Source organism: Chrysochloris asiatica, unplaced genomic scaffold (assembly GCF_000296735.1).
Source record: "Chrysochloris asiatica unplaced genomic scaffold, ChrAsi1.0 scaffold00042, whole genome shotgun sequence".
Lineage (NCBI taxonomy): Eukaryota > Metazoa > Chordata > Mammalia > Afrosoricida > Chrysochloridae > Chrysochloris > Chrysochloris asiatica.
The window spans coordinates 10,309,612-10,323,109 of record NW_006408560.1 but is presented as its reverse complement, the minus strand read 5'-3'; the positions used below and the strand labels follow the sequence as shown (position 1 = coordinate 10,323,109).

The 13,498-nt window shown below is 39.7% G+C and overlaps 1 pseudogene; it reads left to right on the top strand.

Moving 5' to 3' along the window:
- LOC102840066 overlaps nucleotides 1–8,526 on the top strand; it is a 1,013,887-nt pseudogene extending 1,005,361 nt beyond the window's left edge.
- The last annotated feature ends 4,972 nt before the right edge of the window (nucleotides 8,527–13,498 follow it).

Here is a 13,498-nt window from a genome sequence, read left to right as displayed (position 1 = left end):
GGGCATTAAGGTTTTCTCCAGCTTTCTGCTTATGTGAACAGTGCTACTATTTATTAACAGTTCACTTCATATTAGATATTAGGAACATTGTGGTTGTTGTTATCATTAGGAGCAAAGTATGGTAGGATGTTGTCAGGTGCTGTTGAATCAGATATGACTCATGTTGTTAGGTATTAGCATGTCAGTTTAGACTCATAGTGACTCCATGCACAACAGAATGAAGCACTGCCCAGTCCTGCGCCATCCTTCCCATCATTGTTATGTCTGAGCCCATTGTTGCTGAAGCTGTGGCAATCCATCCCATTGAGGCCCTTCCTCTTTTTCCCTGACCCTCTACATTACCAAGCATGATGTCCTTCTCCAGGAACTGGTCCCGCCTCATAACATGTCAAAGTATGTGAGATGAAGTCTCCCCATCCTGTCTCCTAAGGAGCATTGGGGCTTTTAGTTTTATATCTGTTATAAATAACCGCAATATGCTGTTGTTATTAAGTGCCATCAAGTCTGTTGTGATGTGTAGTGACCCTGTATGGGATATCAGAGGAGCGGCTGGTGAGGTTGAACAACTGATCTTGAGGTTAGCAGTCCAGCACTTATCCTACAGAACCTTCTAGGACTCCATTTTAGATTAGGCATAATCATTTTATTGTTCTTCACTTTTTTGTGCCTCACACATATAGCATTATTCATAAATGGAAGATTCATGGTACCTGTGTCAAGCAAGCATATTGATGCCAATTTTCCAAAAACATCACTCACTTCATGTCTCTCTGTCACATTTTGGTAATTCTCATAATAAAATAGCATTTATCATAATGGCTCTCTGGTAGCATAGTGATTATGAGTCGGGCTGCTAACCTCAAGATCAGCGGTTCTAAACCACCAGCCATTCTGTGGGACAAAGATGAGGCTTTCTGCTCCTGTAAAGATTTACAGCCTCAGAAATCCTATGCAGGGTCACTATGAGTCAGAACTAACCCCACGGCACATAACCACCACCACCACCATTGCATACTTCATAAACTACAATATAGTGTAAACTTTTTAAGAGCTGGAAAATCAAATTAATCATGTGACTCACTTTATTGCGACACTCACTTTGTTGCTGTGATCTGGAACAAAGCTGAAATGTCTCTGATATATGTCCAGAGACATATTTGTCTCCTCTTCTTCTAGTTCTCAGCCTATTCAAAATTCTTTGCCAATGCCATATTTCAAAGGCATCAATTCTTCTGCAATTTTCCTTTTTTACTGACTTGTTTTCACATGCATATGAAGTGATTGAAAATACAATGGTTTGAGTCAGGGCACATTAGTCCTCAAAGTAATATCTTGGCTTTTTAACACTTTAAAAGACCTTTTGCAATAGATTTGTCCAAATATATTATGTGGCTTAATTTCTTGACTGTTGCTTCCATGAGTGCTGATTATGGATCCAAGTAAAATGCTATCTTGTCAACGTCATTATTTTCTTCATTTACCATGATGTTGATATCGGCCCAGTTGTGAAGATTTTTGTTTTCTTTACTTTGAGCTGTCACCCATACTAATGGCTGTTGTTTTTGATTGAAGAGTAAGTGTTTCAAGTCCTCTTTACTTTCAGGAAGCAAAGTTGTATCGTTTGCATATTTCAGGTTGTTACTGAGTCCTCTTCCCATCCTGATGCAGTGGTCTTCATATAGTTCAGATTCTTGGATTATTTGCTGAGAATACAGATAAAAGAAGTATGGTGAAGAAATATAACCCTTGTTATAGAAGAAGAAAACATTTCTTGGTACTATGACTGGCTTCCAATCCTTGCTAAGTTTGAGTCCATTGCTGTTACTCATGTATCAGTTCATCTTGGTAAGGGTCTTCCTCTTCTTCACTTGCCTTCTGCTTTACATAACCTGAAATCCTCCAAGAATTAGCTCCTCCAAAGTGAGTAGGACAAAATTTCACCATTCTTCTTTCTAAGGAAGGAGTATTCTGGCTGCACTTCCTCCAGGACAGATATTTGTGGTGCTTCTGATATAATTGAAGGTATATTCAATATTTTTGGACAACATCGGAATTCAACTATGACAATGCTTCTTCAGTCTCCCTTGTCACAGTCCAGGTTGGGCATGCATATGAGGTTATTGACAATGCTATGGTTTAGGTCAGGTGGAACCTTAGTCATCAGAGTTCCATGCTGTTTCTATGTCTGTGATACACTGGTGACCAGAATGTTTCTGTGATGCTGGAAGTTATGCCACTAAGATGTCAAATACCAGCAAGGCCACCATTGGTGGGCAGGTTTCAGAAGAACTTCCGAGTAAGATAGACTAGGAAGAAGGATCTGGTAATTTACTTTTTTTTTTTTTAAGGTTTTTATTGTGGATTGAGTGAAAGTTTACAGGGCAGATTATCAGTTTTACATTCAACAAATCATACACCTTGTTTCATCACAATGATTGAAATCCCCTCCATGTACCATCAGTTAACAGTATTTCTCTTTATTTATTTTAGCTCTTTTTTTTTTAAACACTCAGGCATATATAATAATTTATACCACCAAGGGGCATATTCTGCAAGTCTGCTTCCTGGCCACCATCTCTTATTCCCTCTCTTTCCATGAGTCTAGAGTCCTCAGCTGCTCCCTCTCTCCACGTTCCCATCTTTGCTTCAGTCTCTGGTGTCGCTGCTTCTCTGAGAAGGTCTCTCATTCTGCTTGTGCTTTTCTCCCTTGATGGTCCTAGGGTCCTTTGTTTCTGTGCTGTAAGATTAACTACTCCCCTGTTTTTGTTACAAAACCTGGTAATATACTTTTGATTTTTAAAAAATCCCTAATGAAAACCTTATGGATGGATAATAATAGAACATTATCTGATAGTGCTGGAAGATGAGTCCCTTGAGTTGACAGGCACTCAACATGCAATTACCTAAGCCAGTGGAATGTGTGGAACTGTTGCAGACAAGGCTAAGGACAGATGTACCCAGGACTAGAATCCCTACTACCCTGAGCTGGTATCATCCCAAGAGTCAGGTACATCCTGTGCATGCAGAGCTGTCACTTTCACACCTGAGATGAGAGTGACTCTTTTTATACTCCCAGCCCTGGGGCTCCAGGATCTCCCAAGATGGAGTCCAGAGGAATCCAGGAAGCCCTGAGACACCTGAACATCTCCTTCATAGGCTGCAGCAGATCAGCCATTCTCCCTTCATGCATTCACTCATTCATTAACTCAACAAATACATAGTGTCTCTCATGGTTCAAGACTTTTGCAAGATGTCTGTGACATAAAGATGAGGTGGAAATCTCTAAGAATCTTATAGTCTTGCAGAAAGATTAGATAAGCAATGAATTGTTAAATTACATGTCATGTGAGTCTTACCTTTTTGTTCAGGTTCCTGATAGCTCTCACCTGAGAACAGGGTCACTCTCCTCCTACGTATCTGTGTAATCTGTGAGCCCTTTGAAGATAAGATCTGTACCACGTTCTAATCCCCTATGTGTTCCCCACACCTGGTATAGGATCTGGCACAATACACTTAGCAACAGGGGGAAAGCATAGGGTAAAGAGGTGTTTATGAAGCACTGAGGCAAAGCCTCAGGCCATAGGAAGGAAGCTTGGTGGCATCCCAGGTCCCCTAGAGGAAGACAGATTTCCAGGGCAATACATGTCATTTCCTTGTATATGCGAAAGTAGTACTCAAGAGGTGGCATATTATTTGATAGGGTGAGAATGAGACCAGGTGGCTACAATGTGGCTGAAAAGGAAGTTACCAGGGGCATGAATGTAAAGACCTTGCTTCCTGGGTACAGTGGGCACATGGAGGGAGGGGGTTTTAGTCACAGGAAGCGTTCTGAAAACATGAAGGGATTGAGAGAGAAACAAATATTATTTTGAGTTTTAACGTTCTAGCAGATTGTTTGCTTCATTGCAGGAGTTTAGGAAGTAAGTGTTTGGGAATTAGAAAAGCTTTATTGTTGATCGGTTGCATGTGTGTAGGTAGAAACTTATAGAGAATAAATATAAATAAAATATGTTGTTGTTGTTGTTAGGTGCCATCAAGTCGGTACCAATTCATACCGAACCTATGCAACCTCACTATTCTTGCCACGCTTGAGCCCACTGATGCTGCCATTTTGCCAATCTATCTTGCTGTGGGTCTTCTTTTTTCCTGACCTTCCACCTTACCAAGATAATATACAATGCATTTACTTAAGTTACCATTATTTGATCTTCTACTAACTAGCAGTTGAAAGCCTGTGAATTGTTAACTATCACTAAACAGGAACCCTGGTGGAACAATACTTAAGTGTTTGGCTGCTAACAGAAAGGTCTGAGGTTTAAATCCACCTGCTATTCTGTGGGAAGTAAAATCTGGCAATCTGCTTCCAGAAAGATAATTGCCTAGGGAAGTCTATGAGGCTGATCGACCCTGTCCTATACAGTCACTAAGAGTCTGAATCAACAGGCCAGCACACAACAACAATCTTATAATGTAGTCAGAGACTTAAAAAAGAAACAAAAATGAAAACAAAAGCCTTCTACAACAGTCATATGTAGGAAAGCAATACCTAACTCACACTGGAATGGCTATTCGAAGATGAAGTAGCCATGTAAGATGTGAGAATAGACAAGACCACTAAAACAGAACATGTATACTGAAAAAAACAGACTCAGTAGAATTAATACCATGCACAGAACCCTGGGGATATTTCAATTTTTAATGGGTAAGCAAAGGAGATATAAAATTAAGGAGTCTAAGGAATAAAGGTGAGAGACTTGGCTAGAAAGATAAAGAAGAACAAAAATAACATGCATTATGTAAGAAACAGGAAAAGAAATTTCAAACAAAAAGAAGATATCCATGTTGTCAAAGGCTATAGAAAATAAATCCATTAGATTTACCTTTAAGGCCATTGGTAGCCTTGAAAATAGCTGTTCTAGTGGCAGGGATTAAACTTCTTTGTAACAAATATGAACAGAAGCAGGATAGCTAAAAGAGAGATCACTGTTACAAGATTTTAGGGGTGTATCAAGGATGAATTTGAAAAACAAAATAGAAAATGCAAACTATTATTCGTATGTTATGCATAGCAGTCAAAGTAAGTCATGCTGCAAGTTGGCTATGGAGTGCATGGTGTTGACTCAAAGGACTTCAGTAGTTCAGAGGGGAGGAAAGCTTGGCTTGCACTGGGACTTCTAAGAAAGGGTTGTTCAAGTCAATGGATGGATGTGACATGAAAGTGACAATGAAACTGACATTGATTATACCTCCCATCAAGAGAAGGACTAGAACCAACACTGGAAGAACTGAGTATCGAAAGAAAATGTGGAGGTATAGCTGCCTAAGATGGATGAGAATCATTTAAGAACATTGGTTAAAAGCACGAGTTTGAAGTCAAACTTAAATCAGCATCCCTAGTTCCCTGTGGGCAAACTGTGCAATCTTAAAAAAGTTATTTATATTTTCTAAGTTACAATCCATTCTTAGTAAAACAGTGATCATGGTAGTGCTCATGTGTGAACATGAAACAAGATATTGACTATAAAGCACTGAACACAGTATCATGTGTATGTCTGGAACTCAAGAGTCGTATCTACTGCCACACCTGCTATGACTATGTCTAGGATTGCTATGCTTTGGAATTTTAATAGCATCATTCTGCCAAACAAGACTTCCTATCACAGTTGTTGTCTTTGTGTGCTATGAGTGGGTTTCAACTCATTGCGACCCAGTATAGAGTTTCTAAGAGCTACTGGTAGGGTTTGAACAGCCAAACTTTGCATTTACCTGTACAGTGATTTTCCTACAGCACCACACCAGGGCCACAGAGAAGGATTAATAGCTACCTGGTAATATTAGAAGCCTTAATTTTGTTCTAGTTTCTTTGTTGGATTTGACTGAGATCATAGTGGGTATTTCTGGAGCTAAAGATGGCAGATGAATAAGGGCTAGGTATGTATCATTATACACAATTAATTAGATACGTTCTATGTATAAAATATTGTATAAGAAATACAGAAGAATTAGAGGGATTTGAAAGTCACCCTTATTTTCAAATTATAAAATTTACCATCTATAAATACTCCATCAATTTGCATATGAAACCATCTGTTATAGACAATGTCATTTTCTGTGATTTGCATTGGCAAATCTGCTGCAAAAGACTAAAGTTCTATAAAGCAAATATGTCACTTTGATGACAAAGGTTCACCTGACCTAAGCCATAGTCTCATAAACATGCACAATCTGGACAGTTAAAAAAGATGGCAGAAGAATTAATGCATTTGAACTGTGGTGTTAGCCAAGAATATTGAATAGTCATATATCATGGACTGACAGAGAAATTAATCAGTTTTCAAATAAATACAACCAAAATTCTTCTTAGAAGTGAGGATGGTGAGACTTTGTCCCATTTACTTTGAACATGTCATCAAGAAAAACCAATATCTCAAAAAAGACATCATGGATTGGTAAAGTGGAGGTTCAGCAAAGGTATGGGAGGCCTTTGGTAAGACAAATTAAAACAGTGACCAAAACAATGAAACCAAATATCATAGCAATTATGAAGATGGCACAGGACCACACAGTGTTTCATTCTGTCTTACAGAGTAATATAAAAAAGTTGCCATGAACCAAAGTCAACTCAGTGACAATGAACAATAATTTTCTGTGAAGTCAAGATGTGACTATCTGGAGTCAGAACTTAAGCAATAAAAATTAACACAGATGGAGACGGAGAGGTTGATACCAGCATATAGAGATCTGAATTGAGAACTGCATCTGAGAGAGAGAGACACAGATGTGCAGATTAAGCAATCTTGGGAGAAATCTTCTAAGTAATTATTAGAATAATAATATGAAAACAACGAAGAAGAAATGGTAATAAGAAGTAATACAGGTGAGAAATATACAAATGCTTATATTTAACATAAAACAAAAGGGCCGCACACACAGACGATGGAACATTGTGAAAATTACACACAAGACTACAAAACAGATGATTGGGACGTTCTAAAAATTAGAAACTTATGTGTACCAAAGGGTTTCACCAAAAGAGTAAAAAGGGAGCCTACAGAATGGGAAAAATTACTTTGCAATGACATATCAGACAAGGGACTAATTTCTAAGATCTATGGGAAACTACAATACCTCTATAAGAAAAAGACAAATAGCCCAATAAAAAATGGGCACAGGACATGAACAGACACTTCAACAAGGAGGAGATCCAGCCAGCCAACGAAAATAGGAAGAAATGTTCACAGTCACTATCCATTAGAGAGATGCAAATTAAAAAAAAAAAAAAGAGATTTCATCTCACACCAGCAATAATAGCGAAGTTCAAAATGCAGAGGATAATAAATGCTGGCGAGGATGTAGATAGAGACCGGGACCCTCCTACATTGCTGGTGGGAATGCAAAATGGTCCAGCCACTCAGGAGAACAGTATGGCACTTCCTTAAAAAAATTGGAAATAAAAATGTCATATGATCCAGAAATCCCTCTACTTGGCATATATCCACAAGAAATACGAGCCATAACATGAGTAGATATATGCACACCAATGTTCATAGCAGCACTATTCACAACAGCAAAAAGATGGAGCCAGCCTAAATGCCCGTCAGTGGAAGAATGGATAAACAAATTCATACACACAATGGCATATTGTGCTACCTTGAAGAATAACAAGGAAAGTGCAAGCCACCGCATAACATGGATGTACCTTGAGGACATTTGCTGAGTGAAATTACTCACAAAAAGACAAATATTGCATAAGACCATAATTGCAAAAGCTTAAGATACCCATACTAAAATGAAAAAAATAAATTAATAAATAAAATTATTTGTTGGTTACCACTGAGGTTGCAGTGAGGGGGTTTGGGGGAAGATCCGCGAGAGCATGGACAACTAGGTCCAGGTAGCGGGGGATATGCTGCCCAACTCCACCGAGCGCGCCATCGCCATCGCAGGCATGCCGCAGTGGGTCACCCAAGTGTGTCAAGCAGATCTGCCTGGTCATGCTGGAGACGCTTTCACAGTCTCTGCCGGGGCGAGTCATGACCATTCCGTACAAGACCGCTGCAGCGACGCCGGGAGCTACCCCCGCACCACCAACGACCTGGAGGGACCCCCTCTGGATGCCTACTCCATTCAAGGACAACACACCATTTCTCGGCTCAATCTGGCCAAGCTGAACCAGGTGGCAAGACAACAATCTCACTTTGCCATGATGCACGGCGGGATGGGATTTGCTGGAATTGACTCCAGCTGTCCAGAGGGGAAAGGCTATTGGGCAAGTTTGGATGCATCTACTCAAACCACCCATGAACTCACCATTCCAAATAAATTAATTGGTTGCATAATCGGGCTCCAGGGCGCCAGCATTAATGAGATCCGCCAGATGTGGGGGCCCAGATCAAAATTGCCAACCCAATGGAAGGCTCTTCTGGTAGGCAGGTTACTCTCACTGGTTCGGCTGCCAGTGTTAGTCTGGCCCAATATCTAATCAATGCCAGGCTTTCCTCTGAGAAGGGCATGGGGTGCAGCTAGAACAGTGTAGGTTCGCTCATAACCCCTTTCTGCTGTTTTCCCTTGATCCAACTGTGTAATTTCTGGTCAGTGATTCCAGGTTCTAAATAATTTATGTAACTGTTCAGTTTCTACACAACTTTATCATCCACTAAGAATTTAAATCATATTTTTCTGTTCAGCTGTTAATGCTGGGATCCATATTTAGTTTTATAAGTTTTTCCCTGTTTTTAGTTTTGTTCGGTTTTTTTGGCTCATGAATTTTATTTCTGTTTGTCGGTAGGAAATGTAATAGTGGACTGTTAATAAAATTTCAGTTTAGTTCTGTAATGTCAAGAACTTAAGAATTAAACAATTGATTGGTTAAAAAAAGGGGGGGTGGGAGGTGGAGGGAGATGATTGTAGAGCACAGGGTAGGGGCAGATACCTTGTAAGAATGAATACTCTAGAACACTTAATTATGCTCATGAGGAACCTATATATAGACCAAGAGGCAGTCTTTAGAACAGAGCAAGGGGATACTGAATGGCTTAAAATCAGGAAAGGTGAGTGCCAGAGCTGTATTCTTTCACCATACTTATTCAATCTGTATGATGAGCAAATATATGGATTATATGAATAAGAATATGGCATCATTATTGGAAGAAGAGTAATTAACAGCCTGTGATATGCAGATGATACAAACTTGCTTGCTGAAAGTGAAGAGGACTTAAATTACTTACTGATGAAGATTAACAACTACAGCCTTCAGTATGGGTCACACCTCATTGTAAAGAAAACAAAAATCCTCATATCTAGATGAGTAAATATCTTCACAATATGTGAGTAAAGACTGCAACTATCAAAGACTTCATTTTGCTTGGATCCACAATCAACACTCATGGAAGCAGCAGTCAGGAAATCAAATGATGTATAGCATTAGGTAAACCGTCTGCACAAGATCTCTTTAAAGTGTTAAAGAGCAAAGATTTCAGTTTGAGGATTAAGGTGCACCTGACCCAAACCATGGTGTTTCAGTAGCCTCATATACATGTGAAAGTTGGACAATGAGTAAAGAAGACTGTAAAAGAATCAGAGAATTTGTGTTATGGAGATGGAGAAGAATATTAAAAAGTACTGTCATAAGAATAAAGAAATCTATGTTGGGAGAAGTATAGTCAGAATGCTACTTAGACGTCAAGATGGTAAGATGTTTGTCTCTCATGCTTTGGACATATTATCAGTAGTGACAAGTCTTTGGAGAAAGATATCATGCTTGCTTGGTAAAATGGAGGGTCGGTGTAAAAAAGAAAGACCCCCAACAACATGGATTGACATGACACAGTGGAAGCAGCAACAGACAAACAGAACAACAATTGTGAGGATGGTGTAGGGCCAAGCAGTGTTTTATTCTGTTTTGCATAATGTTGCTCACAGTCAGAACTGACTTGAAAGCACCTCACAATAATAGCAATGTATGAAGCCATCACCCCAATCAAAATATAGAACATTTCTATCACCCCAGAAAGTTCTTCCCTGCTCTTTTGCAAATAGTCTACCTTATCCTTAATTACTGCAAATACTCTACCTTATCTCTTTTATCCCATATCCTAAGCAGACATTGAACTAGTTTCTATCATCTGAGATCAATTTAGCCTGTCTAGACTTGTATATGGGAGTCCTGATATGGTGCTGTGGATTAATGTACCAGACTGCAAAGCCATTTGAACTGCAAAGTCTGCAGTTCAAACTCACCAACATCTCCTCAGAAACTCTATACAGGCTCAATATGGGTTGGAACCAACTTGATGGCACTTAACAACAGCAAGAAGAATTGCATATGGAGTCCTGATGTGGCACTGCAGATAAATACGCTGGACTGCAAAGTCAGTTTGAATTGCAAGGTCAGTGATTCAAGCTTACCAGTCACTCCTCAGAAACCCTATACAAGTTGCTATGTGTCGGAACCCATTCAATGGCACTTGACAACAGCACAACAGAGACTTGTATATAGAAGTCCTGGTGTGGCACTGTAAAATATGCTCTGGATCTCAAGGTGGTTCAAACTTAACAACTGCTCCTTGGAATCCTAATACAGGGTTGCAATGAGTTTGAATTTACTCGGCAGCACTTAACTATAACAGCAAGATTTGTAAATAAGGAGTCCTGGTGTGGTGCTATAGGATAGGCACTGGACTGCTAACCACAGGGTCAGTGGTTGAAGCCCACTAGCCAATCCTTGGACACCCTTCACAGTGCCACTATGAGGAGGAATCAACTTGATGACACTTAACAACAACAGATTTGCATATATGACAGTATGTTCTCTTTTGTGTCTGACTTCTTTTGTTCATTTTTATTGAAGAATTGTACTCCACTATATACATAAATTAAAGTGGAAAGACAAAGCTAAACTAAATTTACACCTCTACTTCACATCATAAAATTAATATTTTTTTAACTAGAAGATACATGTTTATATTCTAAGGCAATAAAAAGGGAGCATGCAGCTCTGTACACAAACACTGGACTTTGAAACACAAGATCCGTGGTTAAAGTCCAAAAGTCATTCTGTGGAAGAAAAATAAGGCTTTCTGACCAGCAGGAAAAATCAAAAACAATAATCACAGTCCAATTGACTACTACAAGAACAAGCAAGTTGTTCTCTGGGAGCCATCAAAGCAAGTGGTTGGGTCTCCTCAGGGAAAACCCCCTTCCAAGACTGAGACTCAAGGGGAATAAACCAGCAGGAATGTGATCTTGCTGGTGACCACATCATTCTACCAATAAGGAGAAGTGGGGGGTGGGGGAAAACAGCAATGAAGTTGTGAGCTAAGTCCGACCATGTTCAACAGACTCCTGTCCACCTGGATTGAGACCTGGTTGGCCAGTAGTATTGTGAGACCTGGGAGCTCCTTGACACAGGGACAGGGATATGGCCACGGAGGACTGGAGTGGAGAGTGAAGCATCCAGCTGATATGAAGTGAGAGGAGATGCACAAGAACACCCATACTTGCAGATAGCACCCATTTGATTTGGCTTCAATGGCTGGATAGTCAGAACTCAACTAGAGGAAGAAAGAAGAGGGAAAAAACAGTAATCTGCTACAATTTTAAGAACTTGACCTATACTTATGGATGTAGTAGCTCAAAAGAGGGAACACATCTTTACAACGAGGATCATTCTCACATAGGGTTGACAGGGATGGCCAAAATAGACATTGGCTACCCAAAATGGGGGGTGTGTGGGGGGTGGGTTACAAAGGCACAAAGTGACTGGCTTACACGCTTTCAAGAGGGAGCCTAGTTTCAGAGGGTGGGTGTGGGGTGGGTTGGGAGGTAGACTCTCCACTGAGTGGTTTCCAACTTATCTGGATGGGACTGGTGAAAAGAGATGCTGCTTTTGACTGCTGCCTATGGGTCCCAGCCCTAAAGTTAACTTGTGGACCCTTTACTCCTGCTTATCCAGCAAGAAAAAAAGCAGGTTTGGCCTGACAAACAACACCATATGAACAATCTGTAAAACCCCACCATAAAAAGATGCAACTATTTCAAGAATTACGCTATGCACACGCAGATACCTAACTGACCTTCAGAGACAAAAATAGTAAACAATCTTTCTCCCATTCACTTCTCTTTATCTATCTGCACACCTCTATGGTGGTGTCTAGAAGAGGGGCCTGAGCAAGTGGACACCCCCACCCATTACTGGAGGCTTCTAGGGTGCACAAACACTGCCTGTGTAGCAAGGCGACTGGACAGTCGGCCACAGTTTTATTTTTGTTTCAAAGTGGTGGTTTTTGTCCCTGCTTTTATATTGCTTCTACTTTTGGGCCTTTTGATCACACATTTTTCCTGGAGGTGGGAGTTTTTTCTCCCTATGTTACCCAAGAAAAGTCAGCAATCGTGGCCACATAGCCAAGCTACAACCATAATATTCCACCATTGAGACAAGAGCCAATAACAGCTGCTAAGAATTACATGCAAAAAGGAAAGCCTATCTCCTGATCATATCCACCAGGAGACACACAGTAAACTTAATAACACAGCAACAAACATCCATTTAAGCATTAAAAACCCACATAACTACTGGAAATGACCAACAAAACACAGCAAAAGATATCAAAACATGTCCAAAACCAGAAAAAAGTAACTGAGACAAATGCACTAGAGATAGACAAAGTCTCCCAAGAAGAAGAAGAGCAGGTTTTGGATTTGCCTGAGAAGGAATTCAGAAGAATGATATGGAAACAAATTCAAATGCTCTGAAAAGGGGTTAGAAGAAAACAAGGAAGAAGTAAAGAAAATACTATGAGACCAATTAAACAAGATCGATACAGCATTGGAAACAATTCAAAACCTAAAAACAGAGGTCTAGATGATTAATAATAAGATATCAGAAATGGACAATACACTGAAAGGTGAAAGGAGCAGAACTGAAGAGATGGAAGCTAGAACCAGCGAGCTTGAAGCAAATCTCTCAATACTGCTAAGATAGAATAACAAGCAGAAAAAAAGGATAAAAAAATTTGAAGAGAATCTAATATTCATGCTGGACAATATGAAGAGGAGCAACTTAAGAATTATTGGCATTCTGGAACAAGAAGAATCAGAGAAGTCCACAGAGGAGATAGTTGAAGAGCTTCTGTAAGAAAATTTCCCTAACATCTTGAAAGATGAGAAGATAAACATTCAAGAAGCTGAACGTACCTCAGGAAGGATAGACTCCAAAAGAAAATCACCAAGACACATAATAATCAAGCTGTCCAAGATCAGAGAAGAAGAGAATCCTAAAAGCAGCCAGGGAAAAGAGAAATGTTACTTACAAAGGCAAACAAATTAGATTAAGCTCTGACTATTCAGTAGAGACCATACAGGCAAGAAGACAATGGGGAGACACATACAAAATCCTAAAAGAAAAAAACTGCCTACCAAGAAATGTCTATCCAACAAAACTGTCAATCAAATACAATGGTACAATGAAAACATTCCAGGATAAACAGAAGCTAAGAGA